The 27,411-nt window shown below is 43.0% G+C and overlaps 1 long non-coding RNA gene across 1 annotated transcript in view; it reads right to left on the bottom strand.

Annotated features, from left to right (window-relative positions):
* Nucleotides 1-1,911: 1,911 nt before the first annotated feature.
* Nucleotides 1,912-27,411, bottom strand: part of LOC116738270 — a 30,351-nt gene continuing 4,851 nt past the window's right edge. Inside the window, exons 3-4 of the long non-coding RNA XR_004344004.1 lie at nt 26,876-27,014; nt 1,912-2,097 (exon numbers count right to left, since the gene is read on the bottom strand). This is a non-coding gene — a long non-coding RNA (uncharacterized LOC116738270). The remainder of the gene's footprint in view (nt 2,098-26,875; nt 27,015-27,411) is intronic.

Genomic DNA, 27,411 nt, shown 5'->3' with positions numbered 1-27,411 from the left:
CATGAACCATGAGATGACCACCTGGGCCGAAACCAAGAGTCGGACACTTCACTGACTGAGCCACCCACATGCCCCGGGATGAATATCTTCCTGAGAGGCCCACATCTCCTTGACGGGGATGCAGAGCTAGGAGAGAAGATTCAGCCCTTCTCCCTTTCCCCTAAATTGCCTGATTTGACCTAGAATCAGCATAACCACAATAAAGACTCACAAGTATTTCAAATGAGCTCTTGAACATTGATGCTTTCCTTTCCGTTAATCTCTCTTTTAATGTTAAGGGTATACCTTAAAAAAAAAAAATGCCCTTAAAGCTCCCAAAGGATGGCTAAAAGGAGGGAAAACAAACAAGGAAAAAAGATAACACGGCCAGCAATTACCAAGAGCTCTGCGGTAATAGGCTCAGAACTGTTAGACCTCAGGTTCAGATGGGCCATGAGGCAAGTACACCTGAGATGCATGCAACCTGGTGGTCCTTTCTGCCCTAGCCACCCGCTCTGTGTTCAGGGACCAGGAAGTCCTACACTTTCCACAAACAACGTCAACTCTGCGCAAAAGTGCGCTGGAGCTCTGTCACAGTCATGCCCGTCTGCCGGCTTCCGCAGCACCTGCAAGGTCACTTTAAACTTCCTTCATTATATACGGTATGTTCCCCAAGACAGTTCTAAAATTCTTCCATACCGGAAACGAAAGTAGAAATTTACATGAAACAACATCTTTTATAGAAAGGGGCTACAGGGATAGTTACAGCTTGGGGGGGTGGGGAAGTTTTCTGAAAAAGAAATCCTGATATGACTGTTTATATGTTCATTTTTTATATCTTCCACTTCTCATTATGTATATGTTTTCCTTTGGACTCATGGGCATATTTATAATAACTTTTGAAGTCCTTGTCTGCTAATCTGCCAGTTCTGTTATCTCTTCCGTTCTGGGTTTGTTGGCATTGATTGATTTTTTTTCTTCTTCCTGATTATCGGTCCCAATTTTCTGCTGCTCCTATATAGTGGTTTTTTATTGAATTCTAGAAATTGTGAATGTTTGTTATTGAGCACTGGAGTTTGTCTTAGTTCAAGCGTATTAGATTTTATTCTAGCGGGCCGTTAATCTGTTTGTGCATCGGCTGGACATTTTGAAGCTTTTTTGGAGTGGGTTTGGGGCAGCCTTCCCTACAGGGCGAATTTAGTCCTCCTGCAAAAGCGTGACTCCTCTGAAGCATCTAGTGACTATGTCAGGTGTTCACTGTGATCTCTTCACACCAGTTTGGCTTTTGCCTTTTCTGTACCCTGGAATTGTTTTTAATGGGAACACAATAACTTTTTTTTTTAGAGAGAGAGAGAGAGCGCGTACTGGTGGGGGAGAGGGGGAGAGGGAGAGAGAGAATCCTTTCTTATATAAAGTGTATTTATGTATTTTGAGAGAGAGAGAGAGAGAGAGAGAGAGAGAGAGAGAGAGAATGAGCAGGGGAGGAGCAGAGGGAGGGGGAGAGAGAGAATCCCAAGCAGGCTCTGCATTGTTGGCACAGAAACCAATGCGGGACTTGAACGAACCATGAGATCATGACCTGAACTGAAGTCAGATACTTGACCCTGTGCCACCCAGGTGCCCCAAGAGAGAGAATCTTTTTTTTTTTTAATGCTTATTTATTTATTTTGAGAAAGAGAGAGAAAGAAGGGGGCAGAGAGAGGGAGAGAGAGAGAATCCCAAGCAGGCTCTGTGAGATCACGACTTGAGCCAAAACCAAGAGTTGGCTGCTTAACCGACTGAGCCACCCAGGCGTTCCCCCAAGAGAGAGAATCTCAAGCGGGCTCCACGCTCAGCACAGAGCCTGACACAGGGCTTGATCCCATGACCCTGGGCTCAAGACCTGAGCCGAAATCAAGAGTCAGATGCTCAACCAACCGAGCCACCCAGGTGCCCTGAACACTAATAACTTTTACATCCAAAGGATACTTTCCAGTTTTCCTCTTACCTGACCTCTTGGTGGTGGCATTTAATGCTGTTAGCCACTCCCACCTTCTTGAGACACTCTCTTCTTGAGACTTTGGTGCACTCTCTCTTTTTCCGGGGGATCTCACGCTGTGCCATGGCTTCCACTCCCATCTATTTTACAATGAAAGAAACTCAATGTGTATGTGTGTTTTCTTCATCCTGGACTTTTCCCACGCTTCAGACTCCCCATTACCAACCCCGTCCTCAATATCTCTTCTTGAATATTACAAACACCTCATGTACTAAAGTGACCCCATGATTCCAACCCACTGCCCCACACCTGCTTCTCTTCCAACATTCTGTCTCATTAAAAAGGCACTACCCAGTTTCTCATGCAAAAAAAAAAAAAAAATCTGAGTCATTCCTATAGCCTCACCCTTGATGTATATGAATATCAAATATAATCATTTTTTTTCCTACTAGAGATCTGTTGAATCTGTCTCCCAAGATCCAACAAGAAACTGTTGGTCCTGCACACCATGTGTGGTTCTAGAGCAGAAGAGAGAGACGTGGAATATTAATATAGCAGGCCTCAGAGTGTTGTCCACAGCCAGATTGTTTTGGAAGAAGCAGAATATTTTCTGTACCCTTGGAGAACAGATTAGACATGGTGTACGGAAGAGGAGACCTGAGAAAATTTCAAGACGGAGCAAAGAGGGTGCAGCAGAAGCCTGGGTGATGGGACCATAAAAACATCAGTAGACTCCACAGCAGAACATGAACAAGGAGACCAGACCGTTCACCCACCTTGTATAAGATCTCAGCATACCTTCCTCCTCAAATTCAGATCAATATCAAGGAGGTGGAAAGACCCCCAAATGGCCTGAAATCAGATTTCCAGCTTCCAGAAGAATGGGAGCTTGGAACTAAAATTAACTTCACGTATATACAAAATAATATTCTACTTCTTGGCAAAGGAACAAAACTCACACCCAGCATATGGACAACATCACTGATATAGACTTGATGTTTAACCTAAATTGTGAATAAGTGTAAATGCAAAGATTAAGCAGGCTCTGTGATCAGCCAGTCTTCATCACCACCTCATCATCACCATCCAAGCCGCTGTCATCTCTTGCCTGAACACCAATAATCACCTCCTTCATATTCTCTCACCCAAATTCTTGCTTCCCTCCAATCTTATTCTGCACCAAACCAGGAGTGATCTTTTTGGTATACAAACCTGATCCTATCACTCCCCTTCTTCCTCTTCTTTTTAATATAATTTATTGTCAAGTTGGCTAACATACAGTGTATACAGTGTGCTCTTGGCTTCGGGAGTAGATTCCCATGATTCATTGCTTAAATACAACACCCAGTGCTCATCCCAACAAGTGCCCTCCTCAATGCCCATCACCTATTTTCCCCTCTCGTCTGCTCTCCCCCCACCCCCCCACCATCAACCCTCAGTTTGTTCTCTGTATTTAAGAGTCTCTTATGGTTTGCCTCCTTCCCTTTCTGTTTGAAACTATATTTTCCCCTTCCCTTCCCCCATGGTCTTCTGTTAAGTTTCTCAAGCTCCTCATATGAGTAAAACGTATGATATCTGTCTTTCTCTGATGGACTTATTTCACTTAGCATAATACCCTCCAGTTCCATCCACGTTGTTGCAAATGGCAGGATTTCATTCTTTCCCATTGTCAAGTAGTATTCCATTGTATATATAAACCACACCTTCTTTATCCATTCATCAGTTGATAGACATTTAGGCTGTCTCCATAATTTGGCTATTGTTGATAGCACTGCTATAAACAGTGGGGTACATGTGCCCCCATGCGTCAGCACTCCTGTATCCTTTGGATAAATTCCTAGTAGTGCTATTGTTGGGTCGTAGGGTAGTTTTATTTTTAATTTACTGAGGAACCTCCATACTGTTTTCCAGAGTGGCTGCACCAGTTTGCATTTCCACCAACAGTGCAAGAGGGTTCCCATTCTCCACATTCTCGCCAGCATCTGTTGTTTCCAGAGTTGTTAATTTTAGCCACTCTGACTGGTGTGAGGTGGTATCTCAGTGTGGTTTTGATTTCTATTTCCCTGATAATGAGTGACGTTGAGCATCTTTTCATGTGTCTGTTGGTCACCTGGATGTCTTCTTTGGAAAAGTGTCTATTCATGTCTCTGCCCATTTCTTCACTGGATTATTTGTTTTTTGGGTGTTGACTTTGGTAAGTTCTTTATAGACTTTGGATACTAACCCTTTATCCGGTATGTCATTTGCAAATATCTTCTCCCATTCTGTCGGTTGCCTTTAGTTTTGTTGATTGTTTCCTTTGCAGTGCAGAAGCTTTTTATCTTGATGAGGTCCCCCGTAGCACTCTCACTCCCCTGCTAATAGCTTCTTTTTGTTCTTAATGTGGAGTCCCTATCCATTAACCAGGGCCTTTCAGACCCTGCGCTGTCTTGATAGTTACCCCTCCAGGCCTCTTTCCTTCATTCTGGCACACTAGACTTCTCCCAGCTCCTCTGGGGTGCTAATTCCAGGGGCCTCCCTCTGCCTGGAATGTGCCTCCTCGGTCCCCCCCATACACACCCCAACTTGACCAACCCCCATTCATCCTTCAGTTCCTGGCTCCAGAGCCACTCCTCCCTGAAGCCTTCTTCCTTCTCCCAGGTCGGTCTGGGGACTTCTGGAGCCACTCTCATTTGCTCTCTGCCATTTCACCTCGTCGTGCTTTACTGCCACTGTGCTCCACAAGGGCAGGGCCAGGGTCTCCTACCCTCGATACCCAGGGCATACACTGCACCCCAGACGGGGACCCTCCAGCACCAGAGGGGCTGGAAGAAATGCTGGATGCAGGAAAGTGGTCCAGAAAGCTAATTCCCACCAAAGTGTTAACTGATAATGTGTTCAAATGCTTATGTAAAGGACATGCTGATAAATCTAAAAGAGCGTGTCCTTCCTGGTAAAACTTTGACTGTTGGCATATTTCTAAGCTAGGTCATTTTCACTTCCAGGCTGTTCACTAGGAGAAAAGGCGACAAGGACTCTACCATTACCCATGAATCCCTAGGTCATCACCCCCCTCCCTGCCTCTCTAACCCGCCTCTCCTCCCACTGTGTGCTCTGCCCAGAGGGGTTTTCTTTCTGTTTCTGGAACACACTAAGCTCCTGCCCCACCTGGATCCTCGAGTGCCATCTCTCTGCGGGATGCTCTTAACCAGGTGAGGTAAAGTCCTGAACCACTGGCTAAGAGAGGCCGGCTCTGCTATTCCCTGCCGCTGCACTCTGTCTGCATCACAGCATTTGATAATTTGGTAATTTAATGTATTTCTGTATTTACTTGCTTCAACCCATGTTCTTTACTAATCTGTAAGTAAAGGCAGGGAGTACATGTGCCTTGTACACTGTTGTTCCACGAGGGTCTAGCACAGTGCCTCGGACAAAGTGGGCACTCAGTAAGTATTTGTTGAATAAAAGAACTGATAGCTATAACAAACCATGAGCTGACAGTTAGTTATATTTATTAGCTATCATACCATACATGGCTTGACAAGGAAAATCAGAATGTTTTTGTTAAGGCTATGGAGGTTTGGCAAGTCAGACATAAAAGTTAACTCTGAGGTTGCATTTGGATGGTTCCCTGAACTGGGGGGGGGGGGGGTGGAAGGTATTGGGAGGGGGAGAGCAAGGGATGGGGAACCCCAGGCTGGGGAAATGGGGTGAGAGAAGACGAGGGACAAAATGCCCCTTGGAGCATTTGCCCTTTGATTTGAGTTCTCCCAAAACCTTTACCTTAGAGATTTCTATTTTCCAGGTGTTAAGCCTATAAAACTGAATGTGATTGAAAGGAAAAAATATTCAACCTCTACGTTAATTTTGTGAAGTCATGGAGCCCTGTTTTATTTTTTGTTAATGTTTATTTATTTTTTTTTAGAGAGAGAGAGATAGCAAACGGAGGAGGTGCAAAGAGAGAGAGGGAGACACAGAATCCAAAGCAGGCTCCAGGCTCTGAGCTGTCAGCACAGAGCCTGACATGGGGCTCGAACTCATGAACCATGAGTTCATGACTTGAGCTGAAGTCAGACGCTCAACTGACTGAGCCACACCGGTGCCCCAGGAGTCCTGTTTTAATTTCCCATTGGTGCTATAACAACCTGTCACAAGTATAGTGGCTGAAAGGCAACAGCAATTTACTCTCTTGAGTCCTAGAAGCCAGAAGCCTGAAAGAATCCAAGGGGCTAAACTCAAGGTGTCGGCAGCCTCCTTGGAGGCTCCAGGGGAGAATCTGTTCCCAGCCCCTTCCAGCTCCCAGTGGCTGCTGCAATACTCGGCTTGTGATACATCATTCCAATCTCTGCTTCCTGTTCATGTTACCTTTTCTGTGGTCAAGTCTCCCTCTCCCTCCCTCTTGTAAGGACACATGTGATTACGTTTACGGCCCACCTGGATTACCCAGGGTCCTCTTCCTATATCACAGATAATCTTTCTCTATCAGGATCCCTAATTTAATCACATCTACAAGGTCTCTCTTTTGATATAAGGCAGCATTCACAGGTTGCAGGGATTAGGGTGTGGATGGCGTCTTTGAGGGCCATCACTCAGCCTACCATGGGTCCATTTCAACTTTGAATTTCTATTGGACTGCCTCTTTAAGAAAAAAAAAACAGGTGCTCTATTTGCTGGGTTTGGGGTTTGTTTTGGGAACTCAACGGGTTCTTTATACATTTTTTATTCTTCAGGGCTCTAGCAATTTTCAATGCTAATCAAACTTCGGTTCTAAGTGGTAGAACCACTTAGACAAAAACTTTGTTTTTATAAGGAAGAGCAAGTGAATCATAACCCAAAAACACAACTGCAGTTTTGTTTCCCATCAGGCATCTCTTTTGAAAGGCCCCTCTAGGGAAGCTAAACTGAAATAAAGATTTATCTGATTAAAGATTTGTTTTAGAGATGTCAGAAAATAAAACACCCAGAGATTTCTGGTCAGCAAAGGGCTGAGCGACATGTTTTCACGTTTCTGATCTTAGCAGACCCAGTGTCCCGTAACTCGGTGAGGGAGAAATTCGCTGCTGGGGGTTATAGGCTGTTCTGCATTCAGAGCCTGAGACGGGAGCCTGGAGCTGCTCTTTGAAGGAGACCCTAGTCTCAGGCCAGCAGGGAGGAAGGCGCTTCTAGAAAGAACCCCAGCCTTCTCAGCTCAGTCGCAATGGGCAGGTGTTCAGTGTTTTCAGAGCAGGGCGGTGCGATGGAAATATGACGTAAGGGTTATATTTAAATATGCAATTTTAATTTTTCCTGTGGCCGCCTTAAAAAAGCAAAAGAACAAGTGAAATTAAATTTAATGATAGTTTAATACATCCAAAATATTATTTCAACATGAAACAATAAGATAATTATTGAGGGATTTTTACCTTCGTTTTGAATGTTTTCATAGTAAGTCATGATTCTGGGGTGTGAGTTACACCTCCAGTGCATCTCACGTTGGCCCAGCCTTGGTTCAAGTGCTCCATAGCCACAGGTGCCTAGTGGCCACCGTACTAGCCTTTGGGGTGACTAATAAAACTTTACTTGGCTTCTAGTGGTACTTCACCATTATAGATGCACTCCTTTACTCTTTTTTTACGTTTTCTGCTTTTGTTGTATTTTTGCTTCTTAGCTTTCTGGTGAGTTGTAAGTCTGTGTTTTGATTTTCTTCCATGGGGAAATGGGAATTTTCTCTTAAAGGGTGGAAGCTGAAGAATAACCCATGTACTAAAAATGAGATAAAATGTCCAGGATGTAACTAGGCCTGAAAGACAGTACTGGAAGGGTGATAGAACCATCTCACAAGGGCTCTAGCAAACCCCACCTGCCTCCCAAGACAGCAGTAACACCTTCTCAGAACAGGTCAGATCTGGGAACAAACTTGCTCTACCTAAAGAAACAGTCCTGAACCAGGATTCAGGAAACCTGGCTTTAATAGCTGGTTGGGAAACTTGGGGAACTTATGTAAATTCTCTGAGCTGCAGGGCATTCATTAGTAAAATGATGAAGTCCGATGGGTCCATGAGTTTTAACAGTATATGCAGTGAACTCCATTTCCAAACAAGCTTTACAGGGAATCTCAATATGTTAAACACATCTAAGGGGGAGCTACTCCGATAGCAGTAAGAACCAAGAATGGAAATAGATGGGGGTACAAACAAGAGCAGGGTGACCAAAGCCCCCTGCCTCAACCATCCCTTTGCTTCTGAGGCACAGTTTGAAACTCTGGATAGATGGTCTCCACTATAGCTTTCAGCATTAAACATTCGAATTCCCTGGTATTCTCCATTGTACTCTATCAGCCAACGCTCTCAACTCACCAAAACAAAGAACAAAGTAGACAAACAAAAAAGTAGGTGGGAGATCATTCCTACAAAGGTTCAAGGCTGGTTTAGGATTTGCAAAGGTTCTGAGCACTTTTCTTTTGGAGTCCCATTACCCCATCCTGTAGCATATCAAACAAAATTTTCTTTTGGTATTGGAGAGACCATTTTTTTTCAGGTCTCAAGCATTTCTGAAAGTCCTTAAAAACTCAGAGGCTGATGGCACTGTGCCTTCAGTACCTGATGGATAAATAGCCTGGAGGAAGATGTCTCCATGGATCCAATTTTCTTGATTTCCAGTGATGAAACAAGATGGAGCAAAACTGGCCAGTGTGCACAACCCTTCATTTCCTTTGGCAGTCTTTCTTTAGCGACAAATAATGCCTATCTTGCAGTTACAATATATCAAGAGTCAATCTAAGATATCAAAATCATGAGTGAATGAATGAAGGGAAGTAAGAGCTATGTAAAAACTGCAGTAGAACCAAAGCTCAGTAAATATTACAATATCTGATCTGAATCTGGGTATATTTCAGGGTACATGGCTGTGAACATAATAAGTGTCCAACTTTGATATTACTGAGAGGGAAAAAAATGGACCTAATTGTAGGACAAATAATCATTGGATGATGAGCTGTTTTTATTTTGTTTCGTTTTTCTAATTTGACTGCCTATTAGTATCATTATTCTAAATGTAGGCAATATTCCATTTTGCGGCCCTATCAGAGAATGAGATGTTCTACTTACACAAAAAAACAAATTAACCCTTTTCATAAAGTTAAGGAGATCTTCCATTTAACTAACCTCTGGGGCAATTTCTTGACATTTTCACTGAAACTACTTTTCTTTAAGCACCCACTGCTTGAAGATCACAGCTGAGGCTTGGGGGGAGGTTTCCAATTCCTGACAAGATGGTAAACTTTGTTTCATCTCTCAATCTCAGCCCTAGGGATGCCAAGGAAGTGGAAGAGAGGTTGACAACTTGCCGTGCTACGAACACAAATCAAGAGAGAACCAAAATGAGCAAAAATATTGAGAGAGGGGAAAAATAAACATAAGAAAAGGTCTTAACAATTGAAGGAAATAACCAAAAGAAGAAAGACAATGTGTGTGACTTTTGACTCTTTATTATGGTTTATACCCTGCTGAAATTCCCTCCTGCTTCTGGTCTTCCTTTTCCACTAGATCCTTAAGCATACTAATAATAGTCATCTAAATGACTGCCTGCCTGATAGTTTGAACATTTGGGTCATCGCTGAGTCAGGATCAAAGTTGCTTTGTCTTGATAATGTTTTTATCTTTTGATATTTGTATGTCTTATAATTTTTGATTGAATGCTGGTCATTGAGTGTGAAAAGCACAGTCAAGACTGAGATAAATAGCATTTATGTCCCGAAATAGGTTTGCTGCTTTTTTTTTCTGACTGGCCATAGATATGGAGGGTTAGGTCAATAGAGCCAGGAGTTGAGCTGACTTTGGTACCTTCAGTGCACCACAGGATTTCTGTTCAATAAAGAAAATCTAAACAAAGGTAATTAAAAAGTGATAAATTGGGAGAAGATACTTCCAATGTGCAATAGCGGCGAGTGCTACATACCTAAAATAGACCAGAAACAACTTCAAATCAGCAACAACACTAAAAACGGGAAAACCAATAGGAAAATGGGCAAAATATATGTATAGACAATTTTCTGAAGAGGACACTGGAATAGCCAACAAGTGTATGAAGACACACTCAATCTCACTTTACACAGAAATGAAATTCAAGATACAACTTTTCGCCTGTCAGATTGGCAAAAAGTAAAAGTCTGGTGACGTTGAGTATTGACAGAAGTGTGAGGAAACTAAAGCCCTCGTATGCTATGAGCATAATGTAAACTCGTGAGCAGGTGATCAACGTTCAGGTAAGCAGCCCGTTTCTGGGGGTATGTCTCTGGGAAACTCTTGCACGTGACCAAAAGGAAATATTGCTCAGTGCATATTAGGCACCCAATAAATGCATATTTAGTGAAGGTTTGAAGGTGTTCATCACAACATGGTTTTTGATAAGCAGAGTTGAGGTAACCCAATCATCCATTTCTAGAAGTACAGGAAAGTAAAACGTATGTGAGGGATGTGTTTGACAAAAGCTAACACTGGCCAAGCGGTTGCAGTGTGTGAGGCGTCTTTCCAGTGCCTCATGTGTATTAATGCAATGGTTTTCCCATCAATGTAGTAAGGTGTTTATTTTACACAGAAGAGGTTCAGTCGGATCAAGCCAGAGGTCATGTAAACAGTAAGAGTCAGAGCTGGGATTCAACCCAGGCATCTGGCTCCAGCAGCAGAGCACTGAACCACCTGTGATAAGGGGCTGTCTGCCTCCCGAGCCATGTGTCTCACCCAGCGACCTGCCCCGTGGTCTGATGATTCCCAACTTCTCAGCTCATCCTTTCTGTTACAGGCCTTCTTTTCCTCTTCAAGGGGAAATCATTTCCCGTCCAGCAGAGAGGAGGACACCTTAATGAGGCTCCGAGTGATTCTTCTTCTCTGCAATTAGTGGAAGTGTATCAGGCATTTCAAGTCTTTAAGATCCTGTAGTGAGGTGCCGGGACGTCAAACAGCCTCTTCCCTAATCTTTTTGAGGTTCATTTTCAAATAGCCTGAGACAATATGGCGATTCCCTCCTCCGGGTTCTTTGCCCTGGGGTGCGGGCACATTCAGCCCCCATGGGATCTTTCAGAGATCCCCTTTCTGTATCTTTGGGTACACCTACAGGCTCGAGACAATGTACTGTCAGTCATCACAGCAGGCTGTGGTGCAGTGGAGCCCCTCAGAGGTGACACAGGTCTAGAAAGCGATTTTTGCCTACACTAAAAACCCCAGACTACTACACTTTGGAATTGTTTTGTCTCATTTTTATAAAATGTGCCATCTCCTCCTTCTTTGTGTATTTACTGGATCTTTTAGCCCTGTCTCTTTTATCACTTGTCAGCGTGTCTCCCCCTTACAGTCTTCTTGAGCTGCTCATCTCATCAGTCGATTGTGGCTGGGGAATGAGATGGCCCAGCTTGGTAGGGCTGTGTCTAAAGAAGTCATAGGTCCTGGGCCGGACCCTGAAGGGTTGTGCGTCTCAGCTTGGTAGAAACTATTTTCAAATCTAAACCCAAACACCACTGAGTCACGAAGTGCCACCCACTGTGGCCTGCACTGTGCTGTGTTTCTTACTTCATCCTCAGGACCACCCAGTGGGTTGGGTAAAACTGTCCCCATTTTGCAGACACTGAAGCTCTAGGAGAGAGAGGGCCTTGCCCAAGGTCAGCTGAAAGGTTGCAGAGCTGGGATTCTGCCCAGGTGTTTTGACACAACTCTCTCAAGCGCTCCATTTTTTGGCCTTGTTGCTGATTTCTATGCACTAAATTGCCAATTAATTACCCTTGACCTAAATGGTGCATTTCTGTATTTAATTTCCTTTTTTTTCTAAAAACAAGTTACCTATAATTTGAAACACTCTCTTACTTTAGAATAGTCACTGGCTTAGTGAAGATTAATTAGCAAATGGAAATTTCCTGCAAGGGGGAAAAAATCCCTTTATAATAAGAAACACAATTCAGTTCTTTTGAAGCCAAGCTCTGTTTCTGCCAGCCTGGCTATTCTGTTGGGGAGGAGTCTCCTTTCCTTGGAGCAGGTTTGTGTATTGATTTAGCAAACACTTACATGGTGCACTATGTACTAGGCACTATCCTGAACCCTTTACAAATGTCAACTTTCTCTAGCAATAGAAACTAATAATATCATCCACATCTTACAGGTGAAGAGACTGAGGTTCGGAGAGATCTATCTATTTGTAAGTGGCTGAGTTTGGTAGGGCTGCATCTGAAGAAGTCACAGGTCTGAGCCAAACGCTAGCTCAGGCAAGATTTTTTGTTTTAATCTGTTTAATGTTTTATTTTTGAGAGCAGAGAGGAGGAGCAGAGAGAGAGAGAGAGAGAGAGAGAGAGAGAGGTTGAGAGGGAGACAACAGGATCCGAAGCAGGCTCCAGGCTCTGAGCTGTCAGCCCAGAGCCTGACTCGGGGCTCAAACTCATGAACTGTGAGATCATGACCTGAGCCGAGGTTGGACGCTCAACCGACTGAGCCACCCCAGTTCCCTGAGACAGGCAAGATTTTCACCCTAGAAGTCTGTGTCCAGAGTCCATGGGCTTAAGCACTGCACCACATTTCCTTCTTTGCTAACTCTGTGCTATGGGAGGCAAAGTATGACAATAGCATATAAGTGGGGATGGAAACAGGGAGGAGCCCAGGAGACCCGTGTCTGTAGACTGGTTGAAGAAGCTTTGAAAGCCACACAGCTCAAGATGAAACTACCCTCCGCGTCTCTGTCCCCTCCGGAGCTGTCCCAGGGGATCATTATCGTGGGCTCAGAAAAGGAGAGAGGCCCTCAGTCTTTGTTAGCTGACACTTTTGGTCTGAAGCAAATTCACGTGAAAGAGGAACATGTTAGTCTTTCAGGTAACTGATAGCAAAATGACTGTGCACTCTGCCTTTTCTCAATCAAACCACCTGCTTGGCATCACAGAGATAGGATCCCGGTTTGTGTGTTTAGAACACCCTAGGCTAAGTAGAGCAGGTTGTTGAATCAGAAGAAAAAAAAGATACCTTTTATAAGGAAACGGACCTATGTGTTTCGTTGACAGTCATGAAATGGGAAGAGAGAAAAGAATTCCATTCCGCTTCTCCTAGAACATATAAAATGAAAAATACTCCCAATTAATTCTGCCTTTATGCACAAAGGGGAGCAGAGGGGTTTTAAAAGCCCCAGTCTCAGCACCACATAATCAGGTTCTTCCCTTCAGAGTCCAGTTCTGAGGTCGGTCGAGTATCCCAACATCTTGCTGCCATTTCCCTTCTCTCATGGTTCCAGCCTTCGGAACCATTAGTTACGTCACGGGAGGAAGAACGGGGTAAGACCAAAACGACAAAAGACAAATCGGTTTGCAAGCTTCCTTTTTAAAAGTGAACGAGAATGGACGTTTCGAACAGGATCCTGTGATTGTGAGCAACAGAGCTCCAGCAAGGTTTCCGGGCAAATTCAGAAAGTCCCGGAAGCCCAGGGCCAGGTCTCTCTTGGCATCTCTGCTTTCCCCCCTCTCCCCTTCCTTGTCCTCTCTCAGAGTTTCTGTGGGTCTCTCTGCCCGTCTGCTCTTGTCATCTCGCCACCAACCAACTTCCCTGTCCTCTGTTGTCTAGAGCACAGGCTCTGCCTCCTCGGAATATCGGCTTTTGTGTGATTTTCTAACCCGTTGGACATCAAGCACCCTTCACCTTCTGCTCGACTGCTAACCTACTCAGCCTTCCAGTTTCCCGAGTCCTAATTCCTAGGAGAGCTATGTGAAAGGCCCATCTTTTCAAGACGGGCCGCACAAGCCACGGGCTGGTCTGTCTATAAATTGGTGGCCTTTGGGCAAGTTGTCCATCGTTCATCAGCCGTGGCAATTAGTATTCACTGTGTCTGCTTTGGCGACAGGGGCAGATGGAGGTGGAAAGTCTCTCTTACAGGGCGTGTGGGTGGATAAGCTTCATAAATGAGTGCAGGGCTAGGCAGGTGAAGTCCATTAAAATGAGCACGTTGCCTGCGGCCACACTCAGTGTCTGCCGCTGACCTCGCTCCACGTTAGCCAGTGACCAATGTCCTTATGGCCCTCCCAGAACAAAATCCTTTGGAGAGACTCCAGGATAAGATGCTTTTGATATTAACCTCAATTATGGCTGAGCAGCGTGATGAAGGTTTGTAGAGTAAGACCTGTTGTTGACCCTCCCATCGCAAAAGGAAATGAAAATAATGGTCTTGGACACCGGGGAGACTCCAGGCCTTTTCAGTCAGGCAGACCCAGGTCATTTACCATTTGTACCAAGTGTGACCTGTCTCCAAACCAGCTTTCTTATCTGCAAAGCGTAGAGAGCACAGTAATACCTCCTTCGTAGGGCTGTAACAAGGACTCTTCTTAAGAAGTCCTTTTACAGCCGTGTTATCATTCAGACTTCTTAGCTACACACAACAGAAATCAGTTCTTGCAGACAGAAGCAGAAAAAAAACAAACAAACAGATGCACTAAAGAGGTACCGGGGGCTCCCAGACTCACTGGGGAAGCTGGAGAATCGGGGTCAGAAAATGACCAGGAACGAGTGGAGGCGGTAAGTGGGAGCCACAGCCAGCAGGAACACCTGCACAGCTGAATGGGGGCGCCTGGGCCAGTACCCCACACAGCACTGGACCATGACGCTGCCACACAGCACTGCTGGCCTAGAAACCGCTGGGGCCAGATGAAAAATGCATTCTCTGATATCCCTTGGTTTGGGGATTTTTTTTTTTAAGACTTTTTTTTTTTTTTTTAAAGAGCAGTTTTAGGTTTACAGAAAAATTAAGAGGAAGATACAAAGATTCCCCATACACCCTGGACCTCCACAACTGCATAGCTTCTCCAGTTATGGACACCTCCACTAGAGTGGGGCATTTGTCACACTGGATGACCCTACACTGACACACCCTTATCATCCAAAGTCCATAGTTTACCTTAGGGCTCATTCCTAGGGTTGTACATTCTATGGGTTTGGGCAAATGTAGAAGACATGCACCCACCGTGATAGAATCGTACAGAGTATTTTCACTGCCCCTAAAAATCCTGTGTTCGGCCTACTCCTGTTTGGTCCTTTGCCTCACTCATTTCCTCCCTCCAGGCTGCGTGGCAGCCATCTTGGCGCCATGCGGGGAGACACTGCCAAGCAGCTGAGGAAGGAGAAGTGGGAGGCTGGAAAGAGCCTGGTGCTCAGATGACATTGTTGAGCAGCTGAATCCACCCTGGGATGCCTTCCACCAGCCTTCCCATGATTTAGGTTGTTATGATTTAGATCACTTTTAAGTATTGCTATAGTTGCTATTTAAAGCCAAATGAACACTGATACCTTCCCCTTAAACAGCTGGGCTCAAGCACCTTGACGTACAGCAGAGCTCCCTTTCCTGCCTGTTCACCATTGGCAAGAGGAGCTTAAAATGGCTAGGTGACAGTCTCAGCTTCTAATTCAGTGGGACTATTGCTTTCCCCCCCAGACTGTTCTTTCTTTGGATGCGAAGTTCTCTACATCAGTGGAGCCTGAAGTTATCGGGAACATAAGCGGAATTTTACAAATGGTAGTGAGGCATAACTCCTGCTTCTACCTTCTTGATTCCCAGATAGGTTTATCCTCGCCATGGCTGAAATGGCACCATATATTGGCTGCAAATTCAGGGAATAAACTTTAACTCCCAATGCCACACTGTAACCTCACCTGCTTTAGTTTCCAGTGAGGCTCCATAACTGAGACTTTGATGGACTGTTCCGCACTTCTGTTATAGGCTGTGTATACCAGTGTTTACAAGCACAGGCTCTGTAGCTACATTGTTTGGATTCAAATCGCAGTGTCTCCCTTACTAACCAGGTGACCAGAAGCAATTTACTCACCATTCTTAGACACTAGTATGATGATGTGATTACCTCAAAGGGCTGTTGTAAGAGTTAAATGGGTTGGTATATGTGAGGTGCTTAGAACAGTGCCTGGTATGTCCAGGTGGTCCCTGATTTATGATGGTTCAACCTAACAATTTTTTGACTTTACAATGGTGCAAAAGTAGAAACCGTATTTTGAAATTTGAATTTTGATCTTTTCCTGGCCTAAGGACATGTGGTACGATCCTGTCTCATGATGCTGAGTCATGGCAGCTCCCAGTCATCTACGCGATCATGAGGGTGAACAACCAATAAGCTGACACCATTCTGTCCCATACAGCCCTTCTGTTTCTCACTTTCGTACAGTAGTCAATAAATTGCATGAGAGATGTAAAACTTTACGATAAAATAAGCTGTGTTAGATGATTTTGCCCAAGTGCAGACTAGTATAAGTGTTCTGAGCATGTTTAAGGTAGGCTAGGCTAAGCTGTGATGTTTGGTAGGTTAGGTGTATTAAAGGCAGTTTTGACTTACGGTATTTTCAACTCACAATGAGTTTATTGGGACATAAGTCAAAGAAGATCTATAAATGTTAGTTTGCCATTACTATTCTGTAAGGCCAGCTGCTTCTGGGAAATGGGAAATAAATCCTGTGAGTCTCTGCTTTACTTTTTCAAAGAACAGCAAGTTCCTTGCTCAGAACCAGTGCTCTGTAGGATTCCATGGAAGAATGTCTGGCATCTTTGTTTCCACAGATAACAAGGGGGGCAGAATCATGGTGGACAGGGAAAACAATTCTGAACTCAAGAGCATATATCTACTCTAGAGAGGACAAATTTCTGCCTCCCCACTTGAATACGGAAGTCCAAGGTTACCAGGGGGGAACAGCGGTGTGTTGGCTAGGCTTTTGGGGAATACGGTACCATATTTGGACCCCATATTGGTGAACACTGAGAGCAAGTTGGGCACTCTGAAGTGGCAAAAGCCAGCAGCAGGACAGGAGGGCAGGCAGTCCACGATATTAAGCCTAGGAATATTTCTGATTCTACCTTCATAGCCAGTACTGGTTATTCATGAGCCTGTTGAATAAGCCCGGGTAACTGGGGGAGGAGGTTGACTAACTTGCAGAGCAAGTAATTTTGACCACCTGATTAAAATCTTCCTCTTTGGAAGGGACTTTTGGATAAACATTTACATGGAACACTGACAGTGCCACCCTTCTAGACCATTCTCCGGGATTTACCATGGACTCCTCCAAACCTTCTTGCTATCAACCCTCCCATCTTGTGCCTTCCAAGTCCCTGACCATCCAACCATATTACTGGCTACTGCTTATGAAATAGAATAGACCCTGACCTCAAGCCATGTCTCCTTCTAAGAGGAGTGTCCCTCTTGAAGTTCTGCCTTCTGGCGTGATTTTCTTTCCTGATTGTCCTCCAGGGCCCTCCTGAGTAGGGATGTCATGTTGCACCATCCACTCCCACTGATGTCATCGTATCATGTAGAGTCACCTCTAAGCAAGACTTTTTCCCCTCTCCTCATCCAAGACCATAGGAGTGAATTGAAGAAGACCTACAATGGAGGATCTGCTCCCGTGACTATGGTATCTTTAGGGTCTTACAGCCTGCCCTATACATTACATCACTTCTCCTGATGATATGGAGCTACCAGGCACGCCCAACTTTATGGCTAGGAGAGGGTCAGCTCTCCCCACTGAACAATGGATGGGACAGGTTGCTTGTAAATAAAGGTGCATCCATTTCATAAAAAGAGAATAATCCCTTGAATTGTGTACAGCAGGAGTTGGCAAACTCTTCCTGTAAAGGGCCAGATAGTAGATATTTTGGGTTTGGGGGGCCATACTCCACTTTGACACCATAGTGTTAAAGTAGCCATGATAATACGCACTTATGCTCATCTGTATGGACACTGAAGTTTGAATCGTGTATGATTTTCACATCATAAAATATTCTTCTTCTTCTCAACCATTTGACAACATAAAAACCACCCTTAGTTTGTGGGTCATACAGAAACAAACAGTGGGGTGGATCTGACTTGTGGGCCGGAGGCTGCCACCCACCGGTGTAGGATAGTATATGGCATAAAAGGATTTCTTATACCCAAATGTACCTCACTTGTTTCTGAGATCAACCCACTGAAGCAGCTAGAGAAGAAAATTCCTTGCCCTATTTTACAGAGAAGGAGAAAGTCCCAGAAGGATCGAGCAATGTACTAAATCAGTTAGTAAGTAGTACAGATTAGATCTGACCCGAGTCTCCAGAATCTGCTCTCTTTCATATACCATGCTCCCAGGTAGATACTCACCTTTACAACACATTTTAGAAAAAGGTATCAGCTCTCCACCGTGTATACCCAAGGAACGGGCTGCTCCCACAGGTGAAGGGAGAGCTCTCATAACTGGGGGTTTGTTCACAAGTGGTTTGTAGTCACTGTGAAGAGGACTGAGAGAGACAGAAATATATCTCCTGATTCTCTCTAACCCCCATAAACTTGACTTCAGGAAGTAGGCCCCGAGGGCTTTGAACCTCCTCTGAAAGCTCTTATCAGGGCAGCCCCATGGCACATTCGGCACTTCCCATCTTGGGCCCACCTGGCCTGTGTTTGCTTTTCTATCCATTTTGTATCCCAAAGGCCCAATGCGAAGAGAAGAGAAAAAGAGAGAAAAAAAGAGAAAGTGAGCTGCAATGTGTGGGTTTGTGTCTTACCCATCCTGCAGAAATCTGAATTTCTTACTTGATATACTGCCTACATGTTGGGTATTGTATCGTCACATTGACTGGAGAGCCCTGTTAGGGCTGCATGATTTGAATACCAACTTCTCCTCAGACGTGGACCTCCAAGTCAGAGACTGGTATGATTTCCATTCAATTAGGAAGTTATTTTACATTCAAAGTTAACTACTTGCTAAAAAATAAGACATTAAAATGACCAATATTTATATATGTGTATATATACTATATATATGTATATGTGTATGTACGTGTGTGTGTGTGTGTGTGTGTGTGTGTGTGTGTTTTCCAGTGTTATATACCACTATACCAAATATACACTGTGGTATAATTACATGTGTTCCCAAGGAGAGCAAGATTTTTAAAAAAATTTTTTTGATGTTTATTTATTTTTGAGAGACAGAGCATGAGTGTGGGGGGCAGGGGGCAGAGAGAGAGTGAGACACAGAATCTGAAGCAGGCTCCAGGCTCCAAGCTGTCAGCACAGAGCCCGATGCGGGGCTCTAACTCATGAACAACAAAATCATGACCTGCCCTGAAGTTGGACGCTTAACTGGCTGAATCACCCAGGTGCCCCAAGTAGGGCAAGATTTAAAGATCTATAAGGATTTGGGTATTAGGTACTATCCGAGCCTGTTCAGACTGCCATAACAAAACACCACAGACTGAGTACTTAAACATTTTCTAATAGTTCTGTAGGCTAGGAAGTCAAAAATCAAGACGATAGCGTTTCTAGCTCCTGATGAGAGCATTTGTCCTGGCTTGCAGATCACCTGCTTCTGGCTGTGTCATCATGTGACCCCTTCTTTGTGCAGCTGGGGAGAAAGCCTGAGCTCTCCAGTGTCTCTTCTTACAAGGGCACTAATCCCATCAGACCAGGGCCCCATGCTCATAACCTCCTCTAACCCTAATTACCTCTCAAAGGCCACATCTTCAAATACCATCACATTGGGGGTTAGGGCTTCAACATATGAATTTGGGGGTGGGGGACATAAACATAACAAGCACTATTTTCAATGTTTAAAAACACAAACATTGTTCCTCTTTTCTCAAACTCGGGGGAAAAAAGTCATCCATCCATTCATTGATTAGCTGGTTATTTTAATAAGCACCTACTAAGTGCCAGACCTTCAATCGTTTAGTGATTGAAAGCTTCAAGAATCACAGAGCCCCCTGCAACCCAGAGTGGACATCCCTCCCTGCCTTTCTCTTTGGCTCTCATTATCACCTCTTCTTTTTCATGTGTAGTTACTGAATAAAGTCCCCAATGGGTTTTAAATACTTTTTTCTTAGATCTCCACCTTTCTTTTAATGTGGCTCAACAAACAGAAAGCGACAACTGCTATGTGCACCCCATGTTTCCCAGTGTGACTTCTCAGCAACTCTGTTTCTGCAATTAGTTTTTACCACCTCAAAGGAGAGGGCCTCTCTGCCCACAGGTACTATATTTGGCTGTCAGGTGGTTAATAATTAATTACTTGGATTTACAATTTCTCTCCTTATTAATTCTAGTAGGCATCTAGTTCACTTATAAGATTGATTCAGATTTTTAAATGACCATACTCGTTCCCCAAAACACATAAACTTTATACACACAGTCTACATAACATTAGAAATTGTGTTTAAAAAAGAAATACAGGGGCACCTGGGTGGCTCAGTCGGTTGAGCGTCCGACTTCAGCTCAGGTCACGATCTCACGGTTCGTGAGTTCGAGCCCCGCGTCAGGCTCTGGGCTGATGGCTCAGAGCCTGGAGCCTGCTTCTGATTCTCTGTCTCCCTCTCTCTCTGCCCCTCCCCCATTCATGCTCTGTCTCTCTCTGTCTCAAAAATAAATAAACATTAAAAAAATTTTTTAAAAAGAAATACAAAGTGGTTTCCCATAGTTGCCATCACAAGCTTCTGTGTTTGTGCTTCCCAGCGATGCTGTCGTGAAGTCATGGTGCCCTTTTGGGCTGAATCTGTTGTGGGCAGCACCATAGGCACTTGTTACTTATATGCCTTTAAATATGTAGACAATTTGCTCTTTGTATAAATTAAGGCAGAGTCAAGGTTTCTCCCTCGATACCATCGCTACAGGAAACAGGAGGCAATAAGGCATGACATGTAAGAACATTCTACTCCCTAAGCTCTCAGCCAAGCTACACCAGTGACAGGCTGAATAACTTTAGCCATGACAATTAAGATTAATAAGTCTCCATTTCTTCATCTATCAAATGAGGGTTATAATAGGATTGTAAATGACTTAGGTTATAAAAAATTTCAGTTTTAAATTATGAGAATTAGTTCAGAATGTGAATAAAAGAGTAGAGTGCTTGGCATATGGTAAATATTCAATAAAGGTGAGCTAAAATAACGCTATTTTCAAAACTACTACTACTGCTATTATTATTGTTGTTGTTGTTGTTATTACAACTGAGAGGCCATCTAACACAGTGGTTAAGAAAGAACGTTTTGGTTCAAACAAACCTGGTCAGGATCTAGCCCTGCCACTTACTAGTTCTGTGAGTCTAGGCAACTTGCTTAACTTCTATTAGCCCCATTTCATGATATCAAAAAAGTAGATAGAGCACTGTGGATGCTAAATGGGCTATAAATCACCTGTTCAAGAAAATACAAAGTGCCTGATAAATAGTGATTGTTCAATAAACGTTTTCAATGATGACAACAAGTGCTTTCTTCAAAGTGGAAGGGAGGCAGGAATTGTGTTTAGGAAGCCCAGATCCATGATCCATTTGCTCACGAAAATATATTATTATTGATAAGGGAACGGCAGGCCTAGCAGATTTGAGAAATAGTGAGTCTACCAAAACATGTCAACTCTTCCCTCACAATTCCAAACCACCAGAGAAGCCTAGCATCCTGAGACAAACTGGGACTGCTGTATAGATCAGAATTGGGAGTTGATTGTTTATTGACATAAAGAACACATGATTTTGAAGGAAGAAAGAAACCTTAGAAAGTATGTAGTACAAATATTTCTGTTGTTGTTTATTGTTCGGAGAGAGAGAGAGAGCACAAGTTAGGGAAAGAGGCACAGAGAGAGAGACAGACAGACAGACAGAATCTTAAGCAGGCTCTGTGCTCAGCATAGAGCCCCATGCAGGGCTTGATCCCACGACCCTGGGATCACAACCTGAGCCAAAATCAAGAGTTGGATACTTAACCAGCTGAGCCACCCCAGCACCCCCAGGTACTTAATTTTAATACACAGTCAACCAGACTTGGTTAGAAGAATATGTAAAAGAAGGATTTGGTTTGCATCTCTATCTCTATGTTTGTGTAATGGCATGACTCTAGGGTTTTGATTAAAGATTGTGTTGACGTGTCAATTGAAAACTAAGAGACAGAGAAAGAGGGTTATCAGAATGTTTCAAACATCTGGATGTTTCATCCGTGCTTTTGTACATACAAATCATAAGAGAAGAAAAATTAGTATTTACTAAGTACTCACCAAGTGCCAGTCACTATATAAACTATCTCATGTAAACTTCATAATAATCCCAGAAGGAGCTATACCCATCAGGTTTCAGTGCAGAAAACAGAACTTCCTTTCGCTATTTGAAACAGAAAGGGAATTCGGTACCTGTAAGAGTATTGAAAGATCTCAAGGAGCAAGCTTCAGATAAGACCTCCAGGAATAATGGCTTCCCCAAACACCACCCTAGAACTAACCTGCCATGGGAGCTGCTCCCTCCACTGCACCAGGAGTCCAGAATCTGCTCCCCCTACTGCAGACTCTAAGATCCTTCCATCGAAGCCATGCATCCGGGACATGACTCCAACAAGGACCGTTGGCCCCAGAGTTGTGCTGTAGCTGCTAGATCCACAGGAGTAACAGGTGATGCCCTTCAAGGCTGTTTTCCCATGATTCCCAAGTCTGCTTGCATGGCGTGCATCTGATTAGTTCAGCCAAGTCACATTAAGACCTTTAGCTGCAAGGAGTCTAACACATATAGTTTTTAGGTTTTTAAGGCTTTGCAGATCAGGAAGCCATATGAGAAGGAGGTTGCAACAAATGTCAAGCAGGCCAATATCCATTTTTATAAAGGCGATATTTTGAAAGGTTAAATAGCTTACCCAAGGAAGGTTGCATACCAGTTCGTAAAAGGGAAGAGATTCAAATTAAGATCTTCTGGCTCTATTACTGTCTGTGCTTATGTCCTTAGCAGTATGTTGGTATCTCTGGTACATCATTTACCACATTGGGTAAGTTGTATACTCACTCATTTCCCTTGATTAGGAAGTCCCTTAAGGTAGAGACATGTTGTGGTTGATTATTACGTTCGGGGGTCTCCCAAATATTCATGCCTTTGTGCAATCCCCTCCCACACTGACTCTGTGGTTGGCCACTGATTTGCTTTGGCCAATGAGACGTCAGCACACCTGATTCAATAAGGGCTTGTGCATGGGGACACTGCTACCACTGTGTCAGGTGGTTCAAGGAACCAACTTGATGGTGAGAGAGAATTCTAGGCCACCTGCCATCCCAACTGAGCCCACCCCTTAGAGACCTCCAACCTCTGCATGAAAGAGCAGAAGAACTAGCCTGTCAACTTACCGAATTGTAAGAAATAATAAATTATTGTTTTTAGTTTCTAAGTTTTGGGGCTGTTTGTTATGTAGTAATAGGTAACTGAAACGTAGCTTATTTATTATTGTGTCTATGTATATCCAGCAATTATTAATTAGCCTAGGCTAGATCACAGACGCTGTGATAAGCACTGGGAGATATAACAATGAACAAGACAAAGGCCTTGCCATAGAGAAGCATCCAGTAAGGGGCAGGAAAAAATAAAGATATGATTATAGTACTACAAGATATAGACTATCAGAAGAGTAAACTGTGGGTGCTATGGAAGAACATAGCAGTGGCATATAGCTCAGTTTGAGGACAGAGGGTCATATGAAAATGCCTGATGTAGACACTCGATGCATACATATATATATACATATATGTATATATGTATATATGTATATATATATGTATATATATATATTGGTTGTTGTAGATGAGACAGAAGTTCAGCTATTTGACCAATGTCACTTGATTATTGGGACTAATAAAATTTCTCCTCTCATTTGAGGATAGTGTACTCAAAGGTTGTTTATTTACACAAGTATTTTGTTTGTTTAGTTGGTTTTGTTTTGTCTACAGTGGAAATAATATTCTTGCCGATAAGAACTAAGGTCTTGTGGTCCTAATAACTGAGCTTTCTGCAGGCATAATTTTCTAAAACAGATTAGCCTACACTCCCTACTTTAATAATTCTTTATTAAAAATTAAAAAGTAGAATAAATTATTAGAGGAGTTAAGATTAAATGTCAAAAAAAATATGTTACATTGGAAAGATACTTTTATAGAGCAAGATTTAAGAAAACAAATATTGAGGGGCACCTGGGTGGCTCAGTTGGTTAGGTGTCCGACTTCGGCTCAGGTCATCTCACGGTTTGTGGGTTCGAGCCCCGCGTCGGGCTCTGTGCTGACAGCTCGGAGCCTGGAGCCTGCTTCAGATTCTGTGTCTCCCCCTGTCTCTGCCCCTCCCATGCTCATGCTCTGTCTCTGTCTCTCTCAATAATAAACAAATGTTAAAAAAATATATATATTGAGACACCATTTGGTGCCTTTCTTAGTAATCTTCAATTATTACCAGTCATGGATAATCCAACTGTTTTCTCCCCATCTAAACCTGAAGAAGCACACAAATCCTGAGACAAAAGTGACCTTCAGGCCAATGAAATTGCTGCTAGGAAGGTTCTATGACCTCTCAAGGAGTCCTAAGTGTCACAGATAGGCAAAAGAATACATTAGAAAAGGACAGACATGATCAGTAACCTGTATTTTAGTTAAAATACACGCTTGTACATAGAAACAAGACCACCAGTCTAGAAAAAAGTCCTCAAACAGGCAGTGCAGTTTTAATTAGTTGAGTATGGAGACTAATTAATATGCAAATGAGGAGCTTACCAATATTAATCATCTGTTTTACTAGGCAGCTTTTACTAAAGAGTTTCTAACGAGTTTGCAAATTAAGTTTCTTTGACATTAAAAATCAGCTAAACGCCTGTCTGAGAATAATCTCTTCTAACTCAAAAGCAGGAAGGGGGGATTTTTTTTTGGATGAAAAACAGCAATATTTAAAACCAATTCCCATGTTGGCAAGCACTGTGCAAGAGTTTGGTAACAAGCCTTTCCAGGCTCTAATTGAAACCATTTCGGCAAGAAGAGACACCAGAAAACAGTTGGAACAAGAGACAAATAGGAACCGTGGTGATTTAAAGATGCATGACCTAAAAAGCTGCATCACAAAATTTGTTCGTGACCAGCATTATTAAAACCTGAAAGAGATTACACACATTTTTATAAACTCCCCTTTATGGCCTTACACATACTAACTACTCTGCCTCTCTTCTCTTGGAAATGTTGAGGATTGGGTTGGATCTTGATTTTCAGACATGATTTGAAGTAGGAGGTGGATTGCAAGATTTTCCTGTGGTCACTTTTGTTTTAGGATTCCTTTTCCTTTGTTTTGGGTAGAAATGCATGGGTTTGGGCTCAATTGCGTCAATCATTTTCAGTGTCCCCCAGCTCCGTTATTGTGCCATTCAGCCATTAATAGAAAACAATCCAACACAAGATAATAGGATACTATTAGGCAGAATGTCAGAAAAGAAATTCTGTAAAAGAGATAATATAGAGCAAACGCACAGCTGAAACACACAGTTGCCCTTAAAAAGATGTTTTCTGTCCCATCATATCCCTGTGGAGATTCAAAGGAAGCTTTGAAGTGATACACTTTTAATCAGCTCACAATCTGTGTTTCCTCTCAAATTTTGCATCTCTGCCTCCTGTCCCCTTTTCTATAGCTGTCAGCAGGACCAATTTGTTATCGTTCATTCATTCGTTTGTTCAATAGTTATTTATTGATGGAGCTGAATTCAGGTGCTAAGCACCTCACACTGTATCAGGTACTTGTGAGACGCAAATATGTATGATTAGCAGTGTCAAGGGGCTTACAGTCTACTAAGAAAAAGGAACACATTCCCCCAATAAGCCCATTTTGAAGAATTACGTGATAAAATAATGATCTTGTATTTCCCATGTGCTTGCTGCAAATGACTGAACAATCTTATGGAGACACTACGACTCGATCTCTTGATACGTATAGCAGAGATGGTCTTAGTGAGATGCATGGAGACAAGGATGTGATGGGTGCTTCAGTACTTTTAAGGTTTGGTAAGTTTAACGTGGGCTAATGTAGTGAACACTGGAGAATGTTCCCACTTTCTCCATCTTAGGAAGAGACCGTTTTTCAGTCTATGGATATGTTTACTTGCTGACTAGCAATGGTGATGCTAGTGAATCACTGGCCAATGGTGGCCAGCGAATGGCATTCACTTAAAGATGGCCAGTCCAGGAGCTCTGGATTGTACTGTTCAGGGTCTATTATAATTCTTGCTCGTCCGAAGCTTTATTTCTTTTGGTCAGTGCCTGTGCTAAGTGTCATGGCTGGTGGAAAATACTGCTACGTTCAGATTCATTGAAATTCATGGCAAAAAGAAAGTCCTTAATCAAAGGCACAAGATAGATTTTGCAAAGAAATAACCGCCAGAAAATTAATCCAAAACGCGCTTTGGTTTGGGCTTCTGTGCAAGTGTGATTTGGCGGCAGGTCTGGACCCGAGGTTCTGGGAGTGCAGGAGTGGAAAATGGAAATGGTTCATCCGCACCTGCCCTTCCTCCAGAGATTTGGCTCATCCTCTCCCATGACACACAAGGCCTGTTTACACTCAGAAAGAAGCCTGCAGGCTACCCCCTCACTGATGCCCAAGCCCCAGCAGCCTGGTCCCACAAGTCACTGTCCCTGAAACTTTACTGTTTTACAAATGACTACGTGATTGGATATGGGATGTAACTCTGTGGTCTGTATGAATTCCAACCTTCCGCTCTAGAACAGCTCTGTTCAATAGAACTTTCTGCGGTGACAAAAATGGTCTATAAATCTGTAGTCTCTGATACAGTAGCCACTAGCCACATGTGGCTATGGAGCACCTGGAATGTGCAACTGACTTTATTTTATTTATTTTTGATTAATTTTAATTGAAATAGCCACATGTGGCTAGCATCTACCATAATGGACAGTACAGCCCTATAAAATGGCTTCATCCATTTGGATTTTCATGACTAGAGGTGAATAAATGATCACCGTATGATAATGATATAATTTCAACTTAGGGACATGAACTAATTGTCTTATTTTTGCAATAAACAGAATGAGTAAACATCCGAAAGATTTTTTTTGTCCCCAGTATTCAGGTGGCATCTGAGGCTGTGTCTCATCAATACCCAACTATCAATATAAAAAGAAGACAACTTAGAAGACTAGATTCTTACCCCATGATTACCTAGGTGTTTGGAATATCAGTAGATAATTATAGCATCAGACTTCTTCATGTCTTCAGTCATGTATGTATAGGGAACTAGAAGTTATTCTGATCAAGGGAATTCAGAAGAGAAATATTCAGCCTTTCTCCTATTGATGAAAAAAAAAACCAGTAAAGCTTTAATCTCATCTATCTACATTGAATATGTAACTGACCAATTGCTTACTTTGATTTTTTTCCCCCATTTATCATACATCTTTGCCTCCCACTCCTAGCCGTGGATAAGTGAGATTGCAATTTACTAGTCTCCCATCATAGAAGAGACATGAAGATGCTCTAATCAGTACAAACAATTATAAAAATATAAATATTGTAAATACAAGTAATAGTAATAACCTCTAGATAATTCATTCTAAGTGCTGTTTGGATCAGATTCTTGAACAACATGGTGACATGTCTACACTGGAGCTAAATCTGTCATAACTTGAAAATTATGGAGGCAAGGGGCACCTGAGTGGCTCAGTCAGTTAAGCAACCAACTCTTGA

The sequence above is a fragment of the Lynx canadensis genome, chromosome C1 (genome assembly GCF_007474595.2).
Source record: "Lynx canadensis isolate LIC74 chromosome C1, mLynCan4.pri.v2, whole genome shotgun sequence".
Lineage (NCBI taxonomy): Eukaryota > Metazoa > Chordata > Mammalia > Carnivora > Felidae > Lynx > Lynx canadensis.
The sequence above is the reverse complement of the archived record's forward strand: the minus strand, read 5'-3'. Positions and strand labels throughout refer to the sequence as shown.